Source organism: Stenella coeruleoalba (assembly GCF_951394435.1).
Source record: "Stenella coeruleoalba genome assembly, chromosome: 4".
NCBI classification, from domain to species: domain Eukaryota; kingdom Metazoa; phylum Chordata; class Mammalia; order Artiodactyla; family Delphinidae; genus Stenella; species Stenella coeruleoalba.
The window spans coordinates 25,806,030-25,833,894 of record NC_137149.1 but is presented as its reverse complement, the minus strand read 5'-3'; the positions used below and the strand labels follow the sequence as shown (position 1 = coordinate 25,833,894).

Genomic DNA, 27,865 nt, shown 5'->3' with positions numbered 1-27,865 from the left:
TTCAAGCTCCCAAAATGCAATTCAACTATTTATACAATAACTGACTTAACTTGTTTTAAATTATGGGGTGTCCTCTGTGTGCAGAGCTGTGAGAACTCGATAATCATTATATAAAGAAAGTGGGAGGCAACAGAGAAACCAAAGAAACAACAGACATGGACATATCCACACATAATAGAGCAATGCATTTTCTTCCCAAAAGTCTGCCAAAATCTTATACAATGGTCAGTTTACATGGCTTTATAAGCAAAGAAATGTGACACAGATTTTTAAAAATTTTTCACACAATAAAATTTAACGTTTTCACTTAATTTCTAGTAATCTTTTTTGACCATGAATTTACAAATGCATTATGCAACAAACAGCTTGCAATTGCTTGAACAAGTGCTTGAAGCTTGACACTTGAGAGAACAGAGCTTTCAAAGTAAATGCTTAAATTCTCTTATGTCAGATTGTTACCTATGTTCACATTTTAGGTTTTTCTAATGAAATTAAAAAATAGAGGACAGTAATTTCCTTGGATTAGGTACAAAGGCTGAAAAAATATCCCCTGTGCTTTTCACAATATTTCAAATTTCTGATCTGCAAAGAAAGTAAGCACATTCTTTTCTGAAATCCACATCTGGAAGTCTATCGGTGAACATTCTTTAGTATATGGACTTCGGACCCAGCACTTATTAAACACAGAGTCATAAGTAAAATGAGAATAACAGTGTATGTTAGATTTTTCCCCCATTTAACATTAAGTAATACTATACACAATAAAACATAATTTCCGTTTCCTTTTCTAAGAGTACAAAGTCCCAATCTACTTTTGAAATTCGGTTTGGAGCAAGAAAAGGATGGCCTGACGGCATTTTTCCCAATTCCAATGATTAAACGTATAACGTTCACGTGCAGTGGCAGCATCTTAGCTTCTGGAGCTTACACCCGACATGATTTTTGCTTTTCTTAAAGTTATGTCGTATATATATTTATCGAATACATTACCAATCATGCTCAAAGGAAAAACCAACAACACTATTCGATTTTCCTGGTTTCCAGGAAGCTCGCACCCTAGGGTCGGACTCTTCAAGGCGCTTGGGCTCTCGGGTCCGAGGCGCCACGGGAAGGGCCGCTGCAGCAGGCCTGGGTACGCAAAGGTGCTTCCTGGCTGGGACGCCAACTTGGCGAGGATCTGCTGTTGGCAAACACAGATTAGTCAGGATAAAGTCGCCACAGACTCAACCAAGCAAAGCATAAATGGCCCTTTCAGCACAAGCCTGCGAGGAGGGATGTTACCGAGCGCAGCAACCCAATTTCTTTTCTCCGGGATCCCCAAACTCGTGTTTTCGAACGCTTTCCGATTCACGAGGCAGGTGGCTTGATCACCTAAGTGCCCCTCACCCCCTTTCCTTCGCGTATTTCCTCCACCTCCTAGCCCAAGTTTGACTTTTTAATGGATTCGGGAGGACTGAGGCAGACTAGGAGGCTGGGAAGGGAGAGAAAGCGCACTACCACCACACCACGCGGATTCGCGCGGTGCTGGTGCGATGAAAAAAGGCGGGCACGGGGACCAGACGGGAGGTTTAAGAGAGGGCACAGGGCACGCCTCGCTGGGGGAACAGGGGGCGGGGCCACGTGCCAGTTCCAGGGTTCCGAGCTCGAGCACCGGAGGGCTCGCAAGCGTCCCAGCCTGTCCGCCGACCGCCGCTCCGCCCGCGAGCATCCCAGTCCCAGGACTCCTAAGCCCTCGCTCAGCCCGCGAGCGCGTGGCACGAAGGCGCGTCCGCATCCATGCCCCAGCCGAAGGAGCAGGAGGTGCTCGCAGCCCCAGGCGTCTGATGCGAGGCTGAGCACGTGGCTGCCCGCGTCGTGCCCCGCTGAGCCAGGCGCGACAGGAGAGGGGCGCGCTCCAGCTCTGCTAGCCGCGCGCTAGGCGAGGCGGGGCGGGGCGGGGCGTGGCCGGGGGGGCGCGGCCGCCCGCGGAGAGCCGCGGAAGAGCAGGCGCGCCGCGGCCGTGAGGGAGGACACGGTTCAAGCTTTGCAGTCAACTGTGAGTCCCGAGAGCCAGTCCTAAGCTAACACACTAACTCTGCAACCTTCCTCACGACCCCAAGCCACCGAAGGCGGCGACACCTGATCCAGCACACAAACGGGTCCCTTCTGTCCCCGGATACAATTTCGCGGCGGAGACGCACTCAAACTCACGCGCAGCAGCCAAGAGCGGAGGTAAGCGGACGGACCACGCCGCTCCAGCGGGCGGAAGGGGGGCGGGGCGGCAAGAGGAGAGGGGCGTTGTTTGCTCCCTGAGGTGAGTGCCGGGCGGATGGCTGCGACCCAGGGGTGGGGGATAGGGATCCGAAAGTGCAGACGGGGTTGGACTGAGGGGGTAGGGGGTTGGGGGTGGGTAGGGTGTGGGGCGGAGGTGTGTAAAGGAGATCTTTCCTTGCTGCCTCGCTCGCGCCCGTGCTCCTTTCCCGGCCGTATGGCGCCCGTTTGAGGGTCCTCTCGCGTTTCGTGCGTGCAGGCTGAGAGAGGGGATCACCCGGCGTGGATCTGGCCAAGGACCTTGCACTTGACCCCGGAGCTATCGGCACCGCGGAGCCCCCGCCGCCAGCCAGGGATGGGGGCCCGGGAGGTGCTTGGGAAACTCTGCAACTCTCCTCTACTTCGTCCTCTCCCTGAGGGGGAACTAGACCTGGGTGCATTGGGGGTAGCGCGTGTCTTGGGGCTACACACACAGACGCACAGAAACAGGGACCTTTCAGTGCCCGCAAGCCTGTGCGACCCCCGGAAATGGACAGTGGTCGCAGGGTCTCCGCGCGGATGCGGGAGCCATATGGCGTGCCCTTGCTTTAGAGAAGCATGTGCGGGTTAGGAGGCGAGAGAAGGACGCGCTGCAGGAAGTAGGGCGCCTTCCACGGGCTAGAGGAGTGGCGAGGGGGCCTGGGATGCGTGGTTTGGAGTTGTACGAGGCAAACCGCATCGGAGTGCGACAGGGCAAAAGGACAGTCACGCGTGGCGAGGGGGTTACTCAATCGGTATGTGTAAATTCGCTGGTTTAATGGAGGGTTTATGAAGTTGAGTACGGGGAACGTGCCGCTCTGCAGCACTTCCGTAGGGAAAGTACCACCTCTGTACCTGTACCTCTGGTTCCCATCGCCGAAAAGCAACCCCAAGGGGTGGGGTGGGGGGTGGTGAGGAGGGGAGAAAGTGAAAGAACTTCTGAAAGTACTGGAACTCGGAATACTAGATTGTGTTAACTAGTCATTATCACGGGGGAGAGGGCGTATCGCAAGGGGGAGGAGTGGGTAGCATTCGAGTCACCTGCATTATGAACCAGTGTTAGCAATAGAGGCAGCCTTTTATTTCAAGTGGGTTCCACCCATAAACGATAGGAAAAACACTACTCTAAAAACCTTCGATTTCCCTTGGGCTGTCATCTCGTACAATGAGTTTTTTAAGATTAATGACATGAAGGTGTGGTTGTTTGGCTAGATGCCAAGTGTGCTGTTGTTTCTATTTATGATAATTTCATGTTCAAAGAAAAAATAAGTCTGCACTCAGAATTGGTGTAATTGGTGTGCTTTATTTCCACTTACTCCCAGAAAAAAATGCCACTTGAAGGAAGGCTAGGAAGTGCTTTTTAATTGGTATGTTAATAGTGTTAGGAGTAATCACATTTTATTCCCTGGAGAGTTTTAAATTAATGGAAGAGTCATGCACATCAATATTGTATAGTGAGGGAATCCGAACTTTGCATTAATTGAATTAGATCATAAACCAGACTATTTTTTCTGTCTCAGAGAGAAACAGTGGACTAGCTTTCTCTTATGGAAACTATCTCCAGGCAGTTTGAGATAATTGCTTTTGGACTGTTTCTGTTCGGCAACTATTCTAGATAATTCTAGAGGGAAACACTCAAGTGCTATTTGATTTGCCTGTCACCCACAAGGTAAGGTTGACATCTTGTGTGATTTAGAGCTATAGCAGTGTTTAAAAACTACAATGAAGCATACTTCCGTGACATTTAGTAATAGCTTGATAGTATATTAGTAGCTCGGGCATAACTGAGTAAAAACTGTACTTGTGACTTTCTCGTGATAATACTACTGTAGAGATTCAAACTCTTTTTAAGTCTAAAAGTTCCAGAGCTTTATGCTTGTTGTACTAATGCCTGGTGTGCATATTAGAATAAGTAAACCAATGGAGTAAAAAATATTTGTAAAAAAATTTATTTTTTGTAAAATCTTTTTGTGTGTAAAGAGTTTGAAAGTTCACATTTGATTTGAATTACTTAAAACATTTCATGGTACCTTATGAATAACTATCAGCTTAATTACCATGTAAATATTGATGGCAAAGGAAGAAAATAACCACACTCTCAATTGTCAGACTCCTTTTCGAAGTTATTTATGTGCTTGTTTATAAGATAATATTGACTTGATGCTGTTTAATTCACATTAGATTTCCAAAGTACACCAGGAGAGTAAGAACTTTTGATTGTTTTTGCAATATGTCATAATATCTCATTTATTTGACATTATCTGGGTTATTACTTATTTACATAAGCACATTTTCAAAATAGCTGACCCCTCACACCGTTAATTACTGACACTTTAAAAAGTTAGCTATTAAAACAAGTAATTTCTAAATATTACACTCTTACTTGCTCCCCAGGATGTAAGTTATTTTTTTTTTGTTGGACTGTCTTTATGAACATGAATTCATAAAGAATTGAATAGTGCTATTCCTTGAGGTGTATAGAGCTGTTTTTGTTTATAGTAAATGGCCTCAGCCTGCCTGGTTGAAATACTAGATTGGGGACAGAAGTACTATTCTTTTTTTTTTATGGTTTTTCTGGGTCCTCTTTCTGTTATCAGCTATCACTTTCTGCTGCTGTCAGGCTGTGAGCGGGCCCTGCTGCTCTATTATCTGTTGTCTTTTTTTTTTTTCTTTTTTTTTCCTGAAATGATGTGGGCTATTGCTCGAGTATAAAGCCTGCGTAATTTGTGACAGGTACTTGCTGTTCTCATCCTTTGTTTCTGGGCTAGATAGTGAGCTCAATGGCTGAGGTTCCTAGAAGGGTAACTTCTATATAAATGGTTTTAACGTGTTTTTTTAATAGAAAATTTTGTATATGAGATCTTTAGAAGGGTGTCTTGATTTCAGACATTCAGTCTTCTGGAAGATCTTTGCTTTTCCAAGAAATTGAAGCAGGCTTTAAAAAAAGTTTCCTTTTCTTATGGTAGGCCCAGATTGTCTTTGTTTAGGAATACGTGTCCGATGATACTTTACATCCTGCTTTCGGCCATTGAAATTGACTAGCTGTATGTAATGTTGGCACTATGTCTCTACTCTGGAAGCTAGGAATAAGAAGTGTGATTTGATAAGCCTGGTGCCCATACTTGAAGCTAGGTGAATCATTTCAGTATTACTTTGCATACCCACACATGGGGTTACATAATCAGATGAGTTTGAATAAAGTTGTTTAATTTAGTGTTGAAAGCGGTGATAATTATATCTTCCTAATCTAAAGCATTTCACAAACATCCTTCTTTTTTTCAACAAATACTTACGAAAAGCATACTATGCATTGGGCACTATGGTCCTGTACACTGGGGATATGCAGACACATAAGACCATGGGAGGACTCTGGGTTTAAGAGGATTAGATAGATAGAAAACAAGTTGGCTTCAATAAGTACAAAATAATGCTATATGTTCTTGAGTGCTTTGATAGAGAAATGCAGAGTGCCCTGAACAGGCATTTGGAAGTGGCCAGTTCTACATGGGAACAGAGACTAAAGAGGCTTCATAGAGAAGGTGACAACAGAGGAGTCAGTGTAGACAAGGGCAAGATCATGGAGGACTGTTTGCCATCCTACGGTGTGTGGACCATTTTCTCTTCAAGGTTGTTTTAAACAAAGGAGTGGTGAAAACACAGCTCTCACAGCAGTCTAGAAGGATGGATCTGAGGTGTGAGACAGGAATAACAGGTTAGAAGGTATTGGGGTGATCTTGCTAAGAGAAGTTGAGGAACTTACATCAAAGTTGTGGCAGTGAGATGAAGAAGAGACTTTGGTCACGCAGATGTTAAGGTGGTAGAAGCTCTCAGATTAGGTGACTGGTTAGATGGTGGGTGGTATGGGAGGATGGGATAGGGACTTTAAAGGAGAAGCCGATCTGAGGACCAAGGATGATAGAGTTCAGCTTTGGACATGTAGAATATGAAGTGCTTATAGAAAACCCAGCTGGAGATGAGTGTCCGATGGATCATTGCACAGAACGTCTGAGCAGAGAGGTCTGGGCTAGTTAGGTAGGTAGATAAATGGATAGATTAATGGATGGGTGGATAGACTGACTGCTTTAACCATTTTCAACATATAGGTGGTTGCAAAAAAAAAAAAAAACGGAAGTCAGTAGATCTTCTAGGGCAGGTTCAGAGAGTAAGATGAAAAAAGAGGCCTGGGGAGATTCTAAAATCAAATTGTTGGCTAGAGATATAGGGAGCAGTAAAGAAGAAAAAGGTACAGAGTGAAAGTCGGGAGGAAAATTAGGGGAGAGTAACTTTTAGTAGCTGAAGGAGGAAAGAATTTCAAGAAATGAGGGGCTAAGTACTAAAATGAGGGGTATCAGACAGTCCTGGTTCTGCCCCTGACTAGCTATGTGACCTTGAACTCAGAATTTAGTTCCCTTTCCTCATTTACATAACGAAGATCAAAGTGTGACCTCCCAGGGCCACTGTGAGGATCAAATGAGATAAAGTCATCAAGCTCAGTGACTGGAAGTTATCTGGTTTGTGTTCAATAAGTGCTAGCTGTTTTTATGGAAATAGGACTTGGATTTGGTGATAGGGAGGTCTGTAGAGACTGCTGCTTTCAGCAGTACTCGCTCTCAGGGTTTAGGGAGGGTGATTAAAAGATATGTTTCAGATGGAAACTTGATCATATTTATAGCCTTTGAGGAGGAAGCCAGTACAATAGGGGCACTTGAAAATTTTGAAGGGAAAAGAGAGCCATTGGAACATGTTCCTTGGCTAGGGGGCAGGGTTGGCTCAAGAGCTCTGGGAGATGTTAGCTTCCTCAGGACAAGCCATGCTTCCACCAGCCTGGAGGGTCCACAGCATCTTTGTTGCTTTTTAAAAGCATCTGGTAATCAAATCATAGACATTTTTAACATCTTATTTAAGGTTTCTTGGTATTTAAGTGAGTTTAAGTGAGTTCTAGTTTCTCAGATAATATAATAAGGACAAAGATTATTCATTTTAAAAGACTCTGAAAACAAAAACAAGATAGGTGATATTAAAACTGAACACAGTGTAATTTAATGTTTAATTCAGAAGGCATTTCCATGTCTAAGGCATGGAAGGCATTTCCATAGGGTCTTAAAAATCAACACCATGGAAATCAGGTATTAACCTGTGTAATAGGGGAAGGACTGATTTGTAGATTTCTTAAAAAATTGAGCTGACCATAGTAATATTTAAAAATATCTACTTTTGGGGCTTCCCTGGTGGTGCAGTGATTAAGAATCCGCCTGCCAATGCAGGGGACATGGGTTCGAGCCCTGGTCCAGGAAGATCCCACATGCCACGGAGCAACTAAGCCTGTGCACCACAACTACTGAGCCTGCGCTCTAGAGCCCGCGAGCCACAACTACTGAGCCCATGTGCTGCAACTACTGAAGCCCGTGCGCCTAGGGCCTGTGCTCCGCAGCAAGAGAAGCCACCGCAATGAGAAGCCTGCGCACCACAATGAAGAGTAGCCCCCCGCAACTAGAGAAAAGCCCACGCGCAGCAATGAAGACCCAAGGCACACAAAAATAAAAATAAAGTAAAATAAAATAAAATCTACTTTTTTCCTTAGGATTTTCTCTAGTTGGATGAAGTGATGCTTTATATTAGAGATAAACATCTAAAATTAGATTTCTATTTTAATATGTATATATTTTTTACCCTGTAATTAATGGGTATTTTGAAAAAAATTTACATATGTGAATTGGTTTGGGAACCACTCAACAATTGAACATGGTGCATGATGTTTACTAGTTGGTTTTTCGTGATTAACTGGTTATAAATATTCCATTTTAGTTCAAATTAGTAAGTCTGTTTCAATACATGCTTATTAATATTCACTACTTATCATTTGTTTTTATATATATGTATATATATATAATATATATATATATACACACATACATATATATATATATAATTTTTTTTTTTTTTTGGCTGTGCAGTGTGGCATGCGGTATCTTAGTTCCCTGACCAGGGATCAAACCCGTGCCCCCTGCAGTGGAAGTGTGGAGTCTTAACCACTGGACTGCCAGGGAAGTCCCTCATTTGTTTATATAACGTGTAGCATAGTACATAGTTTTTAGGACGTCCAATAAATGTTTTCTGAGTAAAATGAAATTAGATGTTCAGTATTTTTAAGGTGAACTGAAGTCCATTATGTATGTGGTTTTTAACCTTTGATGACGTTCTTTCCCTGAAATTCTCTAGCTACATTTTTTGTTATCAGGACCTCTCTGTTTTGGAGTTGAGTTTCCGTCTGTTGTGCTAACTCCCTCACAGTGTATGGTCCCACTCTTGCAAAACGTAGTGGGCTGTGCCGGTGATTTTCAGTTTAGGACTTCTGACAGTTCCATGTTACATATTCACCAACTCAGTTTTGGACTCTATACTGTCCTGCTCAGGACTCCCTTACAGAGATGACAAGTGCCACATTGAAATTAACTTAGACGTGAGGTCAGCATTTAGGAGTGCAGAGCCCCAACAAAGACGGAACCTTTGGGTTTGTGAATGGCATGGTATGTAGGACAGCCTAGGTCAGTTCCTACTCTGGTTGGAAATTTATGTAAGTATTAAAACATTTGGATTAGATAGAAAGAATGTGTAGTTAGGAACATTTCAGAGATACTGTGTATTTTGCTAATAGGTTTGTGCTATTTGTCTGAATTATTAATAATGGAAACAGTCACTATATTGGAGGTGTAATTTCCCTTGACTTGATTTAGAGAACAGAAATGAACCTTTTGGGATTCTAGTCCACTAAATAAATTTACATTGTAACTGATTTGGTAAATATTTGCTTGATTTGGGAATATTATGAATACAAACATGTGTACAATTATTTTGCACTTTTCAATTCCATTTCGAAGAAATTTGATACTTGACACATTTTCAAGAGTTATACTATTTTAGCTATTACATTGGCTATAACTTGCTTTAATAATAACCATGGGGCTGATTTTCCTTCAAGTGGGATGTTTTAGTGTAAACAAAATGTTCCCATGGATTTAAAAACTTTTTAAAAAGTAGAATCAAGTGTACGAATATGCTGTATATTTTTATAATATGTTCCTGAAAAGTAGTATAAAATTTGGTTTTTATAAATTGAATATTTATAGAATTTAAAATTTTCAAAACACTTGAAAGTAAGGCAAAATTTTAACTCTTAAAATATAGGTGACGGGTATACAGATGTTTTCTATATTAATCTTTATACTTTTCCATAGGTTTGAAATAGTCGACAGTCCAAAATATATGAACAGTGATTTTAAAGCATATCCTATTTTAAAGGTACCCAGAGACTTTGCTTATTTAAAGCAATCTCAAAGTACACCTCTCTATAAAAGGAATCCCATTTTGGTTAATCTGTTTTGCAAATTCAAACTTTCCTAATGGACTTACACAACAACAACAACAAAACTTAGGGACACCTCTGTACCACATTGTAAATATACTCACATACACCATCTTAAGCTTGTAACATACAGGCTTAATCTGATTCTAGACCTCATCCTCACCTTAATATCCCTTATTCAGAAGAGAAGGCATTGACAGGAAGAATTTTTTTTTTTTTTTTAACTAGCAATGGAATAAGCCATCCACTGGTGTTGCCTTCCTGCTTTGAGAGAGCTGCCCTGAGACTGGGCGGATGACACAGGCCCTGCAGTCCCTTGGCTGTGGCTTCTCCTTCTGAGGAAGGCCATGTGCTTTACATAGACTTTGCATGTGTGCTGCTGTACCTGTGGTTCACCTGTACTCGTCAGCCAATCAGGAGAGTGGGGCTTAGAGGAAAACTAGTCAAACAGGTTTGCCTGTCTACTTAGAAGGGGGGGGGAGGGAGCAGTGAAATTTGTGGATAAGGTCAAGGGTGAAACTATTTTAAGGAATATTAATGCTAATCACTGACTCTGTTTTTTCCTGGTTTTGAAAATACTTCAGGGGCATTTGTGAGAATATATCTTAATGGAGCCTAAAGCGAGAGTAAGGGAAACTGGAAGGAGAAATAAATAAGAAACAGGGAATTAGAGCAAGATGGAGAGTAGACAAGGAAAGACAGTGGTGGAGGGGAAGGAAAAAAAAAGAGGAAAAGGACAAGTGTCTCGGTGGCATATGTGGGCTTTGTGTGAACCTGGAGCATCATAACAGGAAACCATAGTATTGATCTGAGCATGAGTTTAATTAAAACCAATAGCTGTGATCCTCAATATCCCAAAGAAGGAACAGCCTACTGGCTTAGGGCTGAGGTTTACTAGGAACGTTGGTGGGAAAATGTAGTTACCATCTCAGACACTACCTTTATGTGGGAAATTCTCAGTTCCTTTGAACAACAGTCAGATGTTACATTCATACAGCTTTTTTGCACTTTGCAAATTGCTGACTCATACATTCTGTCATTTTATCCTCATTCTGCCCCTGAGCGTTGTCCGGTAGGTAGTCACATCTTACAAACCATGACCTGGGGGTGCAGAGCTCTGAAATCACCAGGACAGTCTGCAGGGGATTTGATGTTGGAACCCAGGCTCCTGGCTACTCATTTTCCCATGGGAATCCTGGCTTTCAGGGCTCTCTCTCGTCCGGCTGCCTTCTGATCACCCTTGTTTACTTCCTGCTGTGCCCAGCACGTTCCATTTATTGGGTTCATTTCTCTCTTTAAGCATTTGCTTTAGGATACCCCACACCTGAACTGTCCTTTTTTTTCGTCTGGGCTTTCAAATTCTCATCCTTCGTGGTTTCTACACTCAGTCCCACCTCAGACTGTTGCTTCCCAGTTTCTTTTGCTTTTGACTTTCCTGTCTACATTTGTCCATGATATTTGAACACTTAGTTACATTCATTCTCCCTCTAAGAAGAGTATGCGCAGTTAGAGTGTGGACTTTCACTCTTAGTTTCCCCATAAGACCTTGGACAAACATACTAATCAGAGGTAACATATTTAAACGTAATTGAATGATACCTTCAGTGACTCATAAAGCAGGCAAGGAGGTAAATTCTCTAAAATGCTGTATGTATATTGATGCTTTTTTCCTTTTGTTTATTTTCAAAACCACATATTCAAACTTGAAATGTTCCCTTTTTTTTTTCAAGTATGGAGTATTAACTCTTTTTTAAAAATTACTTTACTTTTATTTTGCATCTTTATTGGAGTATAATTGGTTTACAATGGTGTGTTAGTTTCTGCTTTATAACAAAGTAAATCAGTTATACATATACACATGTTCCCATATCTCTTGCCTCTTGCGTCTCCCTCCCTTCCACCCTCCCTATCCCACCCCTCTAGGTGGTCACAAAGCACCAAGCTGATCTCGCTGTGCTATGCAGCTGCTTCCCTCTAGCTATCTATTTTACGTTTGGTAGCGTATATATGTCCATGCCACTCTCTCACTTTGTCACAGCTTATACCCTTCCCCCTCCCCATATCCTCAAGTCCATTCTCTAGTAGGTCTGTGTCTTTATTCCTGTCTTACCCCTAGGTTCTTCATGATATTTTTTTTTTCTTAAATTCCATATATATGTGTTAGCATACGGTATTGTCTTTCTCTTTCTGACTTACTTCACTCTGTATGACAGACTCTAGGTCCATCCACCTCATTACAAATGGCTCAATTTCGTTTCGTTTTATGGCTGAGTAATATTCCATTGTATATATGTGCCACATCTTCTTTATCCATTCATCGGATGATGGACACTTAGGTTGTTTCCATCTCCTCGCTATTGTAAATAGAGCTGCGATGAACATTTTGGTACATGACTCTTTTTGAATTATGGTTTTCTCAGGGTATATGCCCAGGAGTGGGATTGCTGGGTCATATGGTAGTTCTATTTGTAGGTTTTTAAGGAACCTCCATACTGTTCTCCATAGTGGCTGTACCAATTCACATTCCCACGACCAGTGCAAGAGTGTTCCATTTTCTCCACACCCTCTCCAGCATTTATTGTTTCTAGATTTTTTGATGATGGCCAATCTGACCGGTGTGAGATGATATCTCATTGTAGTTTTGATTTGCATTTCGCTAATGATTAATGATATTGAGCATTCTTTCATGTGTTTGTTGGCAATCTGTATATCTTCTTTGGAGAAATGTCTATTTATGTCTTCTGCCCATTTTTGGATTGGGTTGTTTATTTTTTTGTTATTGAGCTGCATGAGCTGCTTGTAAATTTTGGAGATTAATCCTTTGTCAGTTGCTTCACTTGCAAATATTTTCTCCCATTCTGAGGGTTGTCTTTTGGTCTTGATTATGGTTTCCTTTGCTGTGCAAAAGGTTTGAAGTTTCATTAGGTCCCATTTGTTTATTTTTGTTTTTATTTCCATTTCTCTAGGAGGTGGGTCAAAAAGAATCTTGCTGTGATTTGTGTCATAGAGTGTTCTGCCTATGTTTTCCTCTAAGAGTTTGATAGTTTCTGGCCTTACATTTAGGTCTTTAATCCATTTTGAGCTTATTTTTGTGTATGGTGTTAGGGAGTGATCTAATCTCATACTTTTACATGTACCTGTCCAGTTTTCCCAGCACCACTTATTTAAGAGGCTCTCCTTTCTTCACTGCACATTCCTGCCTCCTTTATCAAAGATAAAGTGATCATATATGCGTGGGTTTATCTCTGGAATTTCTGTCCTGTTCCATTGATCTATTTTTCTGTTTTTGTGCCAGTACCATAATGTCTTGATTACTGTAACCTTGTAGTATAGTCTGAAGTCAGGGAGCCTGATTCCTCCAGCTCCGTTTTTCGTTCTCAAGATTGCTTTGGCTATTCAGGGTCTTTTGTGTTTCCATAGAAATTGTGAAATTTTTTGTGCTAGTTCTGTGAAAAATGCCAGTGGTAGTTTGACAAGGATTGCATTGAATCTGTAGATTGCTTTGGGTAGTAGAGTCATTTTCACAGTGTTGATTCTTCCAATCCAAGAACATGGTATATCTCTCCATCTATTTGTATCATCTTAATTTCTTTCATCAGTGTCTTATAATTTTCTGCACACAGGTCTTTTGTTTCCTTAGGTAGGTTTATTCCTAGATATTTTAGTCTTTTTGTTGCAGTGGTAAATGGGAGTGTTTTCTTGATTTCACTATCAGGTTTTTCATCATTAGTGTATAGGAATGCCAGAGATTTCTGTGCATTAATTTTCTATCCTGCTACTTTACCAAATTCATTGATTAGCTCTAGTAGTTTTCTGGTAGCATCTTTAGGACTCTCTATGTATAGTATCATGTCATCTGCAAACAGTGACAGCTTTACTTCTTCTTTTCCGATTTGGATTCCTTTTATTTCTTTTTCTTCTCTGATTGCTGTGGCTAAAACTTCCAAAACTATGTTGAATAAGAGTGGTGAGAGTGGGCAACCTTGTCTTGTTCCTGATCTTAGTGGAAATGCTTTCAGTTTTTCACCATTGAGGACGATGTTGGCTGTGGGTTTGTCATATATGGCCTTTATTATGTTGAGGAAAGTTCCCTCTAGGCCTACGTTCTGCAGGGTTTTTACCATAAATGGGTGTTGAATTTTGTCGAAAGCTTTCTCTGCATCTATTGAGATGACCATATGGTTTTTCTCCTTCAATTTGTTAATATGGTGTATCTCATTGATTGATTTGTTTATATTGAAGAATCCTTGCATTCCTGGAATAAACCCCACTTGATCAAGGTGTATGATCCTTTTAATGTGCTGTTGGATTCTGTTTGCTAGTATTTTGTTGAGGATTTTTGCATCTATTTTCATCAGTGATGTTGGCCTCTATTTTTCTTTCTTTGTGACATCCTTGTCTGGTTTTGGTATCAAGGTGATGGTGGCCTCGTAGAAGGAATTCGGGAGTGTTCCTCCCTCTGCTATATTTTGGAAGAGTTTGAGAAGGATAGGTGTTAGCTCTTCTCTAAATGTTTGATAGAATTTGCCTGTGAAGCCATCTGGTCCTGGGCTTTTCTTTGTTGGAAGATTTTTAATCACAGTTTCAATTTCAGTGCTTGTGACTGGTCTGTTCATATTTTCTATTTCTTCCTGATTCAGTCTTAGCAGGTTGTGCATTTCTAAGAATTTGTCCATTTCTTCCAGGTTGTCCATTTTATTGGCATAGACTTGCTTGTAGTAATCTCTCATGATCTTTTTTATTTCTGCAGTGTCAGTTGTTACTTCTCCTTTTTCCTTTCTAATTCTATTGATTTGAGTCTTCTCCCTTTTTTTCTTGATGAGTCTGGCTAATGGTTTATCAATTTTGTTTATCTTCTCAAAGAACCAACTTTTAGTTTTATTGATCTTTGCTATCGTTTCCTTCATTTCTTTTTCATTTATTTCTGATCTGATCTTTATGATTTCTTTCCTTCTGCTAACTTTAGGGTTTTTTTGTTCTTCTTTCTCTAATTGCTTTAGGTGCAAGGTTAGGTTGTTTATTCGAGATGTTTCCTGTTTCTTAAGGTAGGATTGTATTGCTATAAACTTCGCTCTTAGAAGTGCTTTTGCTGCATCCCATAGGTTTTGGGTCGTCATGTCTCCATTGTCATTTGTTTCTAGGTATTTTTTGATTTCCTCTTTGATTTCTTCAGTGATCACTTCATTATTAAGCAGTGTATTGTTTCACCTCCATGTGTTTGTATTTTTTACAGATCTTTTCCTGTAATTGATATCTAGTCTCATAACGTTGTGGTCAGAAAAGATACTTGATACAATTTCAGTTTTCTTAAATTTACCAGGGCTTGATTTGTGACCCAAGATATGATCTATCCTGGAGAATGTTCCATGAGCACTTGAGAAAAATTCATATTCTGTTGTTTTTGGATGGAATGTCCTATGAATATCAATTAAGTCCATCTTGTTTAATGTATAATGTAAAGCTTGTAGTTTCTTATTTATTTTCATTTTGGATGATCTGTCCATTGGTGAAAGTGGGGTGTTAAAGTCCCCTACTATGAATGTGTTACTGTCGATTTCCCCTTTTATGGCTGTTAGTATTTGCCTTATGTATTGAGGTGCTCCTATGTTGGGTGCATAAATATTTACAATTGTTATATCTTTTTCTTGGATCGATCCCTTGATCATTATGTAGTGTCCTTCTTTGTCTCTTGTAATAGTCTTTATTTGAAAGTCTATTTTGTCTGATATGAGAATTGCTACTCCAGCTTTCTTTTGATTTCCATTTGCATGGAATATCTTTTTCCATCCCCTCACTGTCAGTCTGTATGTGTCTCTAGGTCTGAAGTGGGTCTCTTGTAGACAGCATATATATGGGTCTTGTGTTTGTATCCATTCAGCCAGTCTGTGTCTTTTGGTGGGAGCATTTAGTCCATTTACATTTAAGGTAATTATCGATATGTATGTTCTTATTCCCATTTTCTTAATTGTTTTGGGTTTGTTGTTATAGGTCTTTTCCTTCTCTTGTGTTTCTTGCCTCGAGAAGATCCTCAAGCATTTGTTGTAAAGCTGGTTTGGTGGTGCTGAACTCTCTCAGCTTTTGCTTGTCTGTAAAGGTTTTAATTTCTCCATCAAATCTGAATGAGATCCTTGCTGGGTAGAGTAATCTTGGTTGTAGATTTTTCTCCTTCATCACTTTAAATATGTCCTGCCAGTCCCTTCTGCCTTGCAGACTTTCTGCTGAAAGATCAGCTGTTAACCTTATGAGGATTTCCTTGTGTGTTATTTGTTGTTTTTTCCCTTGCTGCTTTAAATATGTTTTCTTTGTATTTAATTTTTGACAGTTTGATTAATATTTGTCTTGGCATGTTTTTCCTTGGATATATCCTGTATGGGACTCTCTGTGCTTCTTGGACTTGGTTAACTATTTCCTTTCCCATATTAGGGAAGTTTTCAACTATAATCTCTTCAAATATTTTCTCAGTCCCTTTCTTTTTCTCTTCTTCTTCTGGAACCCCTATAATTGAAATGTTGGTGCATTTAATGTTGTCCTAGAGGTCTCTGAGACTGTCCTCAGTTTTTTTTCATTCTTTTTTCTTTAGAAAAAGAATGCAGTTGTTATTTCCACTATTTTATCTCCCAGGTCACTTATCCATTCCTTTGCCTCAGTTATTCTGCTATTGCTCCCTTTTAGAGTATTTTGTATTTCATTTATTGTGTTGTTCGTTATTGCTTGTTTCATCTTTAGTTCTTCTAGGTCCTTGCTAAATGTTTCCTGCATTTCCTCTATTCTATTTCCAAGATTTTGGATCATCTTTACTATCATTATTCTGAATTCTTTTTCAGGTAGACTGCCTATTTCCTCTTCATTTGTTAGGTCTGGTGGGTTTTTATCTTGTTCCTGCATCTGCTGTGTGTTTTTCTGTCTTCTCATTTTGCTTATCTTTCTGTGTTTGGGGTCTCCTTTTTGCAGGCTGCAGGTTCGTAGTTCCCGTTGTTTTTGGTGTCTGTCCCCAGTGGCTAAGGTTGGTTCAGTGGGTTGTGTATGCTTCCTGGTGGAGGGGACTGGTGCCTGTGTTCTTGTGGATGAGGCTGGATCTTGTCTTTCTGGTGGGCAGGTCCACGTCTGGTGGTGTGTTTTGGGGTGTCTGTGGACTTATTATGATTTTCAGGAGCCTCTCTTTTAATGGGTGGGGTTGTGTTCCTGTCTTGCTAGTTGTTTGGCATAGGGTGTCCAGCACTGTAGCTTGCTGGTCGTTGAGTGAAGCTGGGTGTTGGTGTTGAGATGGAGCTCTCTGCGAGATTTTCACCGTTTGATACTATGTGGAGCTGGGAGGTCTCTTGTGGACCAGTGTCCTGAAGTTGTGTCTCCCACCTCAGAGGCAGAGCAGTGAGTCCTGGCTGCAGCAACAAGAGCCTTTCATCCACACGGCTCAGAATAAAAGGGAGGAAAAAGTAGAAAGAAAGAGAGAGAGAGAGAGGGAGGGAGGAAAGAATGAGGAAGGAAGGAAAAGAAAGAAAGGAAGAAAGAGGATGAAATAAAATAAAGTATGGTAAAATAAAATAATTAAAATAAAAAAAATTTATTAAGAAAAAAAAATTTTTTTAAGTTAAAAAAAAAAAACATCAGACGGATAGAACCCTAGTACAAATGGTGAAAGCAAAGCTATACAGACAAAATTTCACACAGAAGCATACACATACATACTCACAAAAAGAGGAAAAGGAAAAAATAATAAATCTTGCTTTGAACCTCCTCAATTTGGGATGATTCGTTGTCTTTTCAGGTATGCCACAGATGCAGGGTACATCAAGTTGATTGTGGAGATTTAATCTGCTGCTCTTGAGGCTGCTGGGAGAGATTTCCTTTTCTCTTCTTTGTTCGCCCAGCTCCCGGGTTTCGGCTTTGGATTTGGCCCCGCCTCTGCGTGTAGGCCGCTGGGGGGCGTCTGTTCTTTGCTCGGACAGAACAGGGTTAAAGGAGCCACTGATTCAGGGACTCTGGCTCACTCAGGCCAGGGGGAGGGAGGAGCACGGATGCGGGGCGAGACTTCGGCGGCAGAGGCCGGCGTGACGTTGCACCAGCCTGAGGCACACCGTGCATTCTCCCGGGGAAGTTGTCCCTGGATCCCGGAACCCTGGCAGTGGCGGGCTGCACAGGCTCCCCGGAAGGGAGGTGTGGATAGTGACCTGTGCTCGCACACAGGCTTCCTGGTGGTGGCAGCGGCAGCCTTAGCGTCTCATTCCCTTCGCTGCGGTCCACGCTGTTAGCCGCGGCTCGCGCCTGTCTGTGGAGCTCCTTTAAGCAGCGCTCTGAATCCCCTCTCCTCGCGCACCTGGAAACAAAGAGGGAAGAAAAAGTCTCTTGTCTCTTCGGCAGGTCCAGACTTTTTCCCGGACTCCCTCCCGGCCAGCCGTGGCGCACTAAGCCCTGCAGGCTGTGTTCACGCCGCCAGTCCTCTCCCTGCGCTCCACTGGAAGCCCGAGCCTCAGCTCCCAGCCCCGCCCGCCCCGGCGGGTGAGCAGACAAGCCTCTGGGACTGGTGAGTGCTGGTCGGCCCTGATCCTCTGTGCGGGAATCTCTCCGCTTTGCCCTCCGCACCCCTGTTGCTGCGCTCTCCTCCGTGGCTCCGAAGCTTCCGCCCTCCGCCCCCCGCAGTCTCCACCCGCGAAGGGGCTCCTAGTGTGTGGAAACTTTTCGTCCTTCACGGCTCCCTCCCACTGGTGCAGGTCCTGTCCCTATTCTTTTGTCTCTGTTTATTCTTTTTTCTTTTGCCCTACCCAGGTACGTGGGGAGTTTCTTGCCTTTTGAGAGGTCTGAGGTCTTCTGCCAGTGTTCAGTAGGTGTTCTGTAGGAGTGGTTCCACGTGTAGATGTATTTCTGGTGTATCTGTGGGGAGGAAGGTGATCTGCGCGTCTGACTCTTCCGCCATCTTACCCCTCTCACCCTTCCTTTGTTTTTAAATGAAATGTTCTGTATAAACTGCTGTATCATTTAGTTAAAACAGAAGAAAAAAGTTGGTCTGTAGAAAGGTTATATATAGTTCTTTGAACTCATCATTATAAAATTAATAATTGTTTAGTAGATTTTTCTTTTAAAATTTACCTGGGGCTTCTAATGGATGGAAGTGTATTCACAGCTAATTCTAAGAAAGGCTAATAAGAGGAAATAATGACAGAGATAATTGCCATTTAGTTTCGGGTTTTTTTTTTTTTTTTTGTGGTACGTGGGCCTCTCACTGTTGTGGCCTTTCCTGTTGCGGAGCACAGGCTCCGGACGCACAGGCTCAGCGGCCATGGCTTACGGGCCTAGCCGCTCCACGGCATGTGGGATCCTCCCGGACCGGGGCACGAACCCATGTCCTCTGCATCGGCAGGCGGACTCTCAACCACTGCGCCACCAGGGAAGCCCTATTTAGTTTTTAATTTGGATTTATATTTGAATATAAATATGGCTGATGTCAAGGAATAGTAGTTGGAAAAGAGAATGATTACACATATTAGGAAGCTGTGACTTCAGAAGCATTTAAATGCTCCCTTCTCCCCCCACCCCCCAGTTAAGACGTTTTATAGCGATTAGCCAGAAGCACAGGCTGAGTTCTTTTCCCTCTTACCAAAGCTCTCTGGTTCAGAATGTCTCCTCTTCCATCTCTTCTGGGCAGGGCAGTAGGAGTAGGAATAGGAATAAGAAGAGATTTCAAGAAATCTCTTCAAAGAAAGGAAATCAATGGGTTAGGAAAGAATATTATTAATAAGAAGTGATGCCTGACTCTTATTTGCCAGTTTTAAATAATTCTTGAGAGCATTGAGAGGTGATTGTTATTTTGACTAGCATATGCTTTAGAGTATACTTTTTGTTCACGTTTCTAAACAATGCTAAATATGCAGAAACAAGGGCCTCTGGCTGTCCTGCTCCCTCTTTTTGCTCTCTCACTGTTTCATTTGTCTGCCTTTCTGGAGATAATGTCCTTGCCTTTGGCGGGGAGTTCAGAAGAGAAATCCCAGTGAATGGCTTGCAAATTGTCAGTAGGAATGTGGGTAGAGGTGTGTTTGGGGGGCTGGGGGAGGGTGGTAGAGTCTGCCCATCAGTAGAGTAGGATCTAGTCATTTTATTCAGATCGTCCTGTATAGTCGTTGTCCAGCCTCTATACGAGCCCAACTGCTTTATGCTTTCTCATCATTATTTTTACCAGTAAAAGTAATTTAGCTTATCATTTTGATACTACATAAATGCAGTACTACTCTTATTCCTACTCTGCTCACAAGGCATGGAAGGGGAGACACTTTGAACCAGACATGTTGAATTCCTGGAGGTTTGTCTAGTGAGCATCTGTAACATATAAGGATTAATCCAGGGACTTCCCTGGTGGCACAGCGGTTAAGAATCCGCCTGCTAATGCAGGGGACATGGGTTGGATCCCTGATCTGGGAAGATCCCACATGCCACGGAGTATCTAAGCCCGTGCACTATAACTACTGAGCCTGCTCTCTAGAGCCCGTGAGCCACAACTACTGAGACTGTGCTCTAGAGCCCGCAGGCCACAACTACTGAGCCCATGTGCCAAAACTACTGAAGCCCGCGAGCCTAGAGCACATGCTCCGCAACGAGAGAAGCCACTGCAATGAGAAGCCCGCACACCGCAACAAAGAGTAGCCCCCACTCGCCACAACTAGAGAAAGCCTGTGTGCAGCAGCAAAGACCCAACACAGCCAAAAAAAAAAAAATGAAAGAATTAATCCAACCATTCGTTCACAGGCAGCCTATTATATGATAGAAGTCTTCTGCCATAGAGCCAAAATACACGGTGGCTTTTCAAATCTAGTATAAAATTGAAAGGTTTTTATGTATAAAAGTGTAAGAAGGTCATTAGTAAGGCTTTTCAAAGACTGCTGATTTGCTTTGTGGATCCCAGAATTCAAGAAAAAGCCTGTTATCTGGCATGTGGCAGTGGCAACTTGGGAGAGTCTTTATGTGGTATAGATAAGAGATACTGGATTAGGACCCAGGAAACCTGAGTGCTAGTTCCGACTCTGCCAATGAGTAACTATGAGCTAGCCAAATGATGCTTGGCAACCACCCGCTGGAGACCTTGTCCCTTTCTCTACGAATGAGAGGGCTTGGACTCAGTTATCTTTAGCTTTTAAATTGGGACTGATTTATTGCATAAAATATGAAAATACATATTTTAACATATAGTTGGCATCATTTCATAACAAGCATATTATGTGTGCAAGACCGTTAACAATGGCAGTGATATACAAAATACTTCCTTAGACTTGCCTCATTGTGTTGACTATCAAGTCTAATCCTAGAGGCTTAGAAGCCACAAAACTACATTTTTACTTGTTTGTAAGGGAGTATCAGAGAAATGCATTCTCAGCCTGCCAAAATCTTCCTCTTCTGGAGAACAATATAAGGTTGCTGTTTTATCTGATCCTCCATAACAACCTTCTCTTTGTGATTTGACTAGCGTTTTATGAGACAGCAGTGGGGAAGTTTGCTATTTGTTCACTCTACAGGACTTGCAAGGAACTGAATAGGGAAATATCCAGAATTATTTTAAGTTTGTTTTTTGGTTATATTTGGCCAGACATTTTGGGTCCCAAAACATGTTTAAGTTATCACATGGGGATTTATTTTGTGACTCTTATAATGTTAATGTAGATAATGTTAAAAATTTGCTTAAACTAGTGATATTAAACAAAGGATATTATTAATAATAAAAGAAACAATCCCATGATCTTTTGTGATCCTAGTACATTTTCGAAGCCTTAAGATTCTCTAAGAAATGGTGTATTGAAAAGCTGTTTCCCACACATGTGATTTTGTCCCATTGTGGGAGAAGATAATTTGATCTGCATTTCCTCCACATTCATTGTGGTATTCTGCTAATTAAATCCCAATGAAAGAGTTATAAAAAGTCCTAATGAAACATTTTAAAACATTAATCAAACATCAGTTTTTTTTTAAGAAAGCATATACCTATGAGAACCTAAAGCCTCATACAAACTCAGTTGTACGATTTATGAAAATTTTCTCATTTGTTTAAGGATGAGATCAGAATCAAAACAAAGAATTTCCTTATTGTTTGCTGAATGTTGATCACATGATGCAGAAGCATGGAGATAACTGGTACCAAGCTGGTCTTAAGGAGGTGCAGAAAAAGAAATCCACACTGTATCTGTGGATATGGGTATCTATAAAATTGTGGTTTTTAAAATTGCAAACTTTTTTCTCTATCAGTGATTCTCAAAATGGTCCCTGGACCAGCAGCATCAACATCCCTTGGGAATTTGTTAGATATGCAGATTCTTGGACCCCTCCCAGATCTACAGAATCAGAAACTGAGGACAGGCCTAAAAGTCTGTTATAACAAACTCTTCAGGTGATTCTGATGCATACTAAAGTTTGAGAACCACTGATCTATGATACTAAATATAACGAGTTCCAGTTTTCTCATGTGATGAAAAAATTTCTAATCATTTTAGGGATAAAAGAAAAATCTAGTATAAATTTCAAAATGTTTTCCTGGTTAACACTTTTCCTGGTTAGTTTTTATAACCTAAATTCATGATACTGTATTTTATTTACTAATTGGTTGTTTAGGGGTATTCAAGTATTCTTAGTTTTGCCAACACACACACACACACACACAAGCTCCTCAATTTATTAAAAGACAACAAAAAAAGTGGGTTGGATTAGTTTACTTTTGTGTATTTTGCTATGACTTTGTGAAAGTGTAGCTCACTGGTTCTCAATATCATAATCCCTTGGGGAGCATCAAAAAGAAAACAAAAAACTCTAAGACCTAGGTAGGCCTCACCTCCAGAAATTCTGATTTTTAATTGATCTAGGTTGGGAGCGGCAGGTTTTCAGGCGTCTCTAGTTTTCACGGGCTCCCCAGATGATTATAATGAGCAGTCAGAGTTGAGAGCCACTGGAGTGGAGCTGTTTGTTGGAAGATTGGCTCACCTACCAGATATCAGTTCCTTAAAAAAATTGCATATTAAGTCCATTAAGTCCTTTCGTTATTTTAAGCAAATTGTCTTTTGTTTATGTGTGATTGAAAAACAATTTGTTTTCCAGTAGGTTATTGGTATTGTTGACTGGTTGACCTCATTATCGATCATGTTTTATTACTCTTCGTTCTACCTCTCGGCTTGACTCTAAATCTTTGCTTACTCACAGTGCGGTGTGCACACCTACAGCGTCTCGTGTCACCAGAGAGCTCGTCAGAAAGAAATCATTTGGGGCCCCATACCAGACATACTGAATCAGAATTGCATTTTAAAAGCATCCCTATGAAATGTGTCTTCACAGTAAAGATTCTCTAGAACATAAAGTTTAAAATCAGGGTGAATTTCATTTTTCTTCATTTTTTTTCCTCAGCATCCATTGATCTGGTCTTAACTACTTTTGTGAGCCAAATCATATCAGTCTCATTAAACTTATTCTTAATCCCATTTTTCAGTAAGCTTTAGAATTGTAAGCGATGTTCCAGACCATCTAATTTAATATCTTCACCTGGCAGGTGAAGCGAATTAGGTGCAGAGAAATTAAATAACTTGGCCTAAATTACAAAGGCTGTGGATTTGGGCGTCCATAGATGCATGCCATATATATATTTATTTTTTTCCTTTAATTATAGGGACTTCATGATAGGGTCACTTAAAATGATTTTATTATCATAATATAAACAACTTGAGATGTGAGCTACCTGAAAAGACAGTCTTAGGTTACCTAAATATGACACAGATCCAAAACACCAAAATTTTAAATACACGTTGACATTGATTTAAATTATCCAAAGGGACATTGCTAATACTTTACTAATACACTAATATTTCAAATTCTCTTATAATTTGTATAATTTAGTGATAATGATAAAGTAGAATATGTGATATTAAACTGAATGAAAATTGAAAGGTACCGCATGTCTTTATAAATTACTAAAACTGTATTCACACGCTCCTGAGAGATTGCAGGCACTTTGTCACAGGACATTTAAAAATACTTGGGGAGTGTTTATTTGTTTATTTTGGGTTCCTCGGGATCTGTGGTTGGGCATTGTCATTTTCTGAAGCCCCAGGACAGTTGAGCTTTATCAGGTCTTTAAATTTCAGATCCACACGTCCACTGCATCACTTGTATTTCTCTTATTGCACATAAGGATTAAGTATGAGATCCCTGTCTCTCAATCTGGTGGTTGAATTGCATCAAGATCTCCAGCTGCTTCTTACAATTGCAGGTTTGGGGATTTGTCCCCAGACTTCATAATAGCCTGTGTGTTGAAAAGACCCTGGAATCTGCATTTTTAGTTAGCACCGTGGGTGTTTCTTTTGGATGTGAACATTTCAGAATCGTTTCATTAGGCGATTAAATTTGTGTTTAATATAGTTAAATTTAATCGCCATCATTGAGCATTAATTGGATACATATAATTTACTGAGTACTGAGTGCAATGTCGGTTGGTATCCATATGATCCTATTTTTCTTTTCTCTCTTATTTTCTTGTTTTTTATCTTACCTTCCCACCTGATGATTTCAGAGAAGGATCCCAAGTGGGCCTGGGCCAGCTATCACTGTTAAGCGAATAGCATCGAGTTTCTCATTACAGCTTCACTGCCTGTACTATAGATGTCTGGGAAGAGGTAATTGCAGATACTGGCAGTGTAGACAAGTGGTAAGTACAGCTAACCTGGAGTGTTACAACAGCAACAGCAACAGTAAATGACAACAAAAACATTCCCTACAACTTCTCCTTCAAAAGGAGGCTTTTCCTGTACGCCTTGGCACTCATCAGAGGACCAAGTGCAGAAATGAATTTTTTGAACTTTATTGCTAATGGTTTATTTCCTTCAGTAGTTTGCATTTCTCTTAAGCTGTGCACTTCCAAACAAATAAACGTCTTGAATTTTTCTGAATGAATCAAAACCATTAATTTAATAAAGTGGCAAATTTTGAAAATCTGTTCTCTCTTTTTATTAACTGCCAATAGCCAACCGAATGTAGGGTTTTTACCCAGATTGCCCTCTTGATTAATTAAAGGTGCCAGACCACAGCTTTTTTTTTTTGGTGGGAATCATTAGCCGACAGCAGGTGGCCTTAATTTCCTGAATTATCTCTCCCCATCACCCACCCCAAGTCAAGGTGTTCCCACTTCACAGTGTGATTTTAGGGGACTCCTTGCTTTCATAGTTTAATTGCAAATAGATGGTCATAATTAACTTCAGAACACAAGATATTGTTTACTTATGAAAGATGAATGTTTAAACCTGGGCCGTTTAACAATTCTGTAGCAATAAAGCTGAGTTTTCCCCCAGTTTGACCACAGTTACAATATGTTTTTTCAGCTTTGTTTTCTTCCTCTCTTTGCATGGTGGGATGAAAGTGGATTAAAAATGGATATGAAGCTCTGCAATATACTAGATAATTTCTTATCTCAGTCTTACTCTCAATCATATTCTCATCTATAAATGGGAACAACTATTTTTGTCTTTATCTCAGTATAAAATGAGATAATACTCATAAAGTCTGTGACGCAGGGAAGGTACATTGTACAGCTCTTTTTACAAGCTGCTGTTTATTGGTAGTTTTATGTTAGGATATAGATTTCAAGCTATGGGGTGACCAGCTCCTTCTGGTTTGCCCAAGACGTTCCCAGTTTTAGTGCTGAAACTCTGCATCCTGGAAATGCTGTCAGTTCTAGGATGGTTGATCACCCTAGTGCTGGAAACTGTCAAAATAACAGTGACTCTAAGAAGGTAGTTGGGTTGTCTCGCAGATGATGGTTACAATGGGCAGAAGCAGGCAGAGCTGATACTCTGGTTCCACAGTGTCAGGTGTCTTTGTTGTTACACCTTTCCTGGTTTGTACTTCTGTCTCGTGGTCCAGGATGTTAATCATTATTACGTCCTCATTCCAGCCAGCAGGAAGGTGAAAAGGGAAATCTCTAGGTGTATAAATTAGAATTGCACATATCACTATGCTTCCATCCCATGCCCATTTACTAGAACTTACTCATTGTGGCTAAAACTAGCCCCTAGAGAGGTTGGGAAATGTCCTTAGTCTTTTTGGCTATGAGCCAAGCTAAAGTAGAGGATTCCATTACTAGAAAAGAGAAGGAAAATATATGCCACAGCTGTCTCTTACATGCCCATACATGGCATCCAACGAATTCCAGTTTCCTTTCATATTCTATTGTTATTTAATAAGTGGTAATTTTCTTGGCCATTCACAACATTGCTGTGAATGTGTAGGAAGTTAACAAATAAGATGAAAAAAGACCCGTAGACTTAAGGAAAAGCTGTAATGAATCTGTGCTTTAACTTGATAACTTTCTCCAACTGCAGTATCCATTACCCCAGACATTTTCTCCATGATTGAGATGTGTAACTAACTCCAATGCCTCAAGCCAACCAAAGCTTTTGATTTAGAATTTTATTCAGAAGTAAAGCAATAGATATAATTATAAATTCATTCATTTAAAATTAAAGGACAAAAATGAGGCCATTAGTGGAGGTGCCTGGGGTCCAGCTACGTATCCTGCTTCAGAATCACAATCGCAGTCATTCATTCAGTAAATCTTTATTGAGCACTATGTGGTTAGGCAATGGGAATAAAACAGTCATCAACTTTTACTACAGTTTCTACCCTTTCGGAGCTTAAATTTTGCTGAGAAAAATAGATTTTTAAAATAAAATTTACATTTATTTAAAAATACTAGTAATGGTGCCCAATTAGTTTTTACTTTGCTGGATTTATTTTTATTTTACTAGATGGCATTTTCCAAGGCTTTACTTGTAGAAGGTGCTTTGAAGAGAGATGAAATTACTCAACAATATTTCATATAGTACCAAGGTCAACCTGTGGTGGCAGTTGTGACTGATACATTTTCTCTTATTGCAGTCCACATAATACTAAATGCCAAGGAAACTTAAAAGCACAAAGAAATTCCGTTGTTCAGCTTGCTAGACTACATAATCCGCTTTGAGGGCTAAGTCACTCACTTCATTTTTCTAAATAGCCCAATTCACCACGTACAGACATGATCTTAAATTTCCCATTAGCTCTTGTTTTTCCTTTAATGTGAAAACACTTTGATTACTTCTTGTTTAAAATGATAGACTGTGAATCGCTGAGCTGCTGGGATGGTAGGCTGTCAAAACCTAAGTTCTTTCCTTTGGTTTATGTGCTTGTCATTTTTTCTTCCTATATAGTTCATCCTCATGTATGCTCAATTCAGGGTTATTAACGATCCAACTTCAAATAGAAAAAAACAGAGAAATGATTCTTTCAAATGGTGGCCAAAGGTGATGCCCCCACTTTTTTTAAAAAAATAAGTAGATGGAAATAGTAAGGTTGCCAGAGGTCTAGTATGGTGTTAGGCTCTGGTGTTTGCGAAAATGGGAGCAATATGGATTCATGAAGTCTATTTCTCATCTTTAAAAATCTCAGTGGTATGTTGGGGTGTTCCTGTGTTAAATGTTAGCGTATGTGAACCATTGTTGCTTAGGAGCAGGAACAATATATAGCTAATCTGATTTGTTTCTGGTGCTCTTAAGGGTTTACAACAATTCTGGGGGGCCTTGGAGGGATAACTTTTGCAAATGAGTGTTTTGCACATGCAACATTTAGGTACACCCCGATATCCGTGTTGTTTTGCCCCAATTAATTCACTCTTCAATGTTGAATGGCTTCCATATGGTGAGGGGTGGGCACACTTACTAAACTTGGCATGGTTTCTTGTCTTGAATGCAGGCCTAGGAATAATTTTTATGTAAAGAAGAAAGGGCGACTGATGTGCAAAATGAAATTTGTTTAGAGTCTTTGCATGTGGATTTTCTTCAGTATTCTGGCAGTGAGGTACCGTCAAGGAGCAGTAGCATCTCAGAAGCCAAGAGAGAATTTGGAGCAGGTAGGGGATCAGTAGTATTTAGGGTGGGAGAGATGTCCAATCAGATAAGTGCCGGGAAAAAAAGGGCATTTGTGTGAAAGTTAGGAGATATTTAGTGCCCTCGGCAATGAGTGTGCAGGCCGAGTTGCGGAGCAGCCAATAGCAGGCTGTAATCATTTGGAGCATAAGTAGGGCCCAGCAAGCAGAGACTGATGTTTTCCGACACTCGACTCCAAAGGGAGAGTGAGTGTAAGGCATGCTCAAGGGGCGTGTAAGTTGAAGGAATGTGTCATAAATATTATATATTTTTGGTAGAAAACTTCAGAGATCTGGAAATATATAAATAGGAAACTAAAACA

At 40.7% G+C, this 27,865-nt stretch overlaps 1 protein-coding gene across 5 annotated transcripts in view; it reads left to right on the top strand.

Annotated features, from left to right (window-relative positions):
• Positions 1 to 1,854: 1,854 nt before the first annotated feature.
• The window catches only part of UGT8 (UDP glycosyltransferase 8), a 94,381-nt gene continuing 68,370 nt past the window's right edge, over positions 1,855 to 27,865 (top strand). Inside the window, exons 1-3 of one of the 5 annotated variants that reach the window (XM_079920182.1) lie at positions 1,855 to 2,211; positions 17,990 to 18,152; positions 24,159 to 24,293. The gene's annotated coding sequence lies outside the window, so the exon portion shown is untranslated. Of the gene's footprint in view, positions 2,212 to 17,683; positions 17,786 to 17,989; positions 18,153 to 24,158; positions 24,294 to 27,385; positions 27,528 to 27,865 lie in introns of those variants that run through there. The other 4 variants (XM_079920180.1, XM_079920181.1, XM_079920183.1 and 1 more) reach the window with 4 other exon arrangements.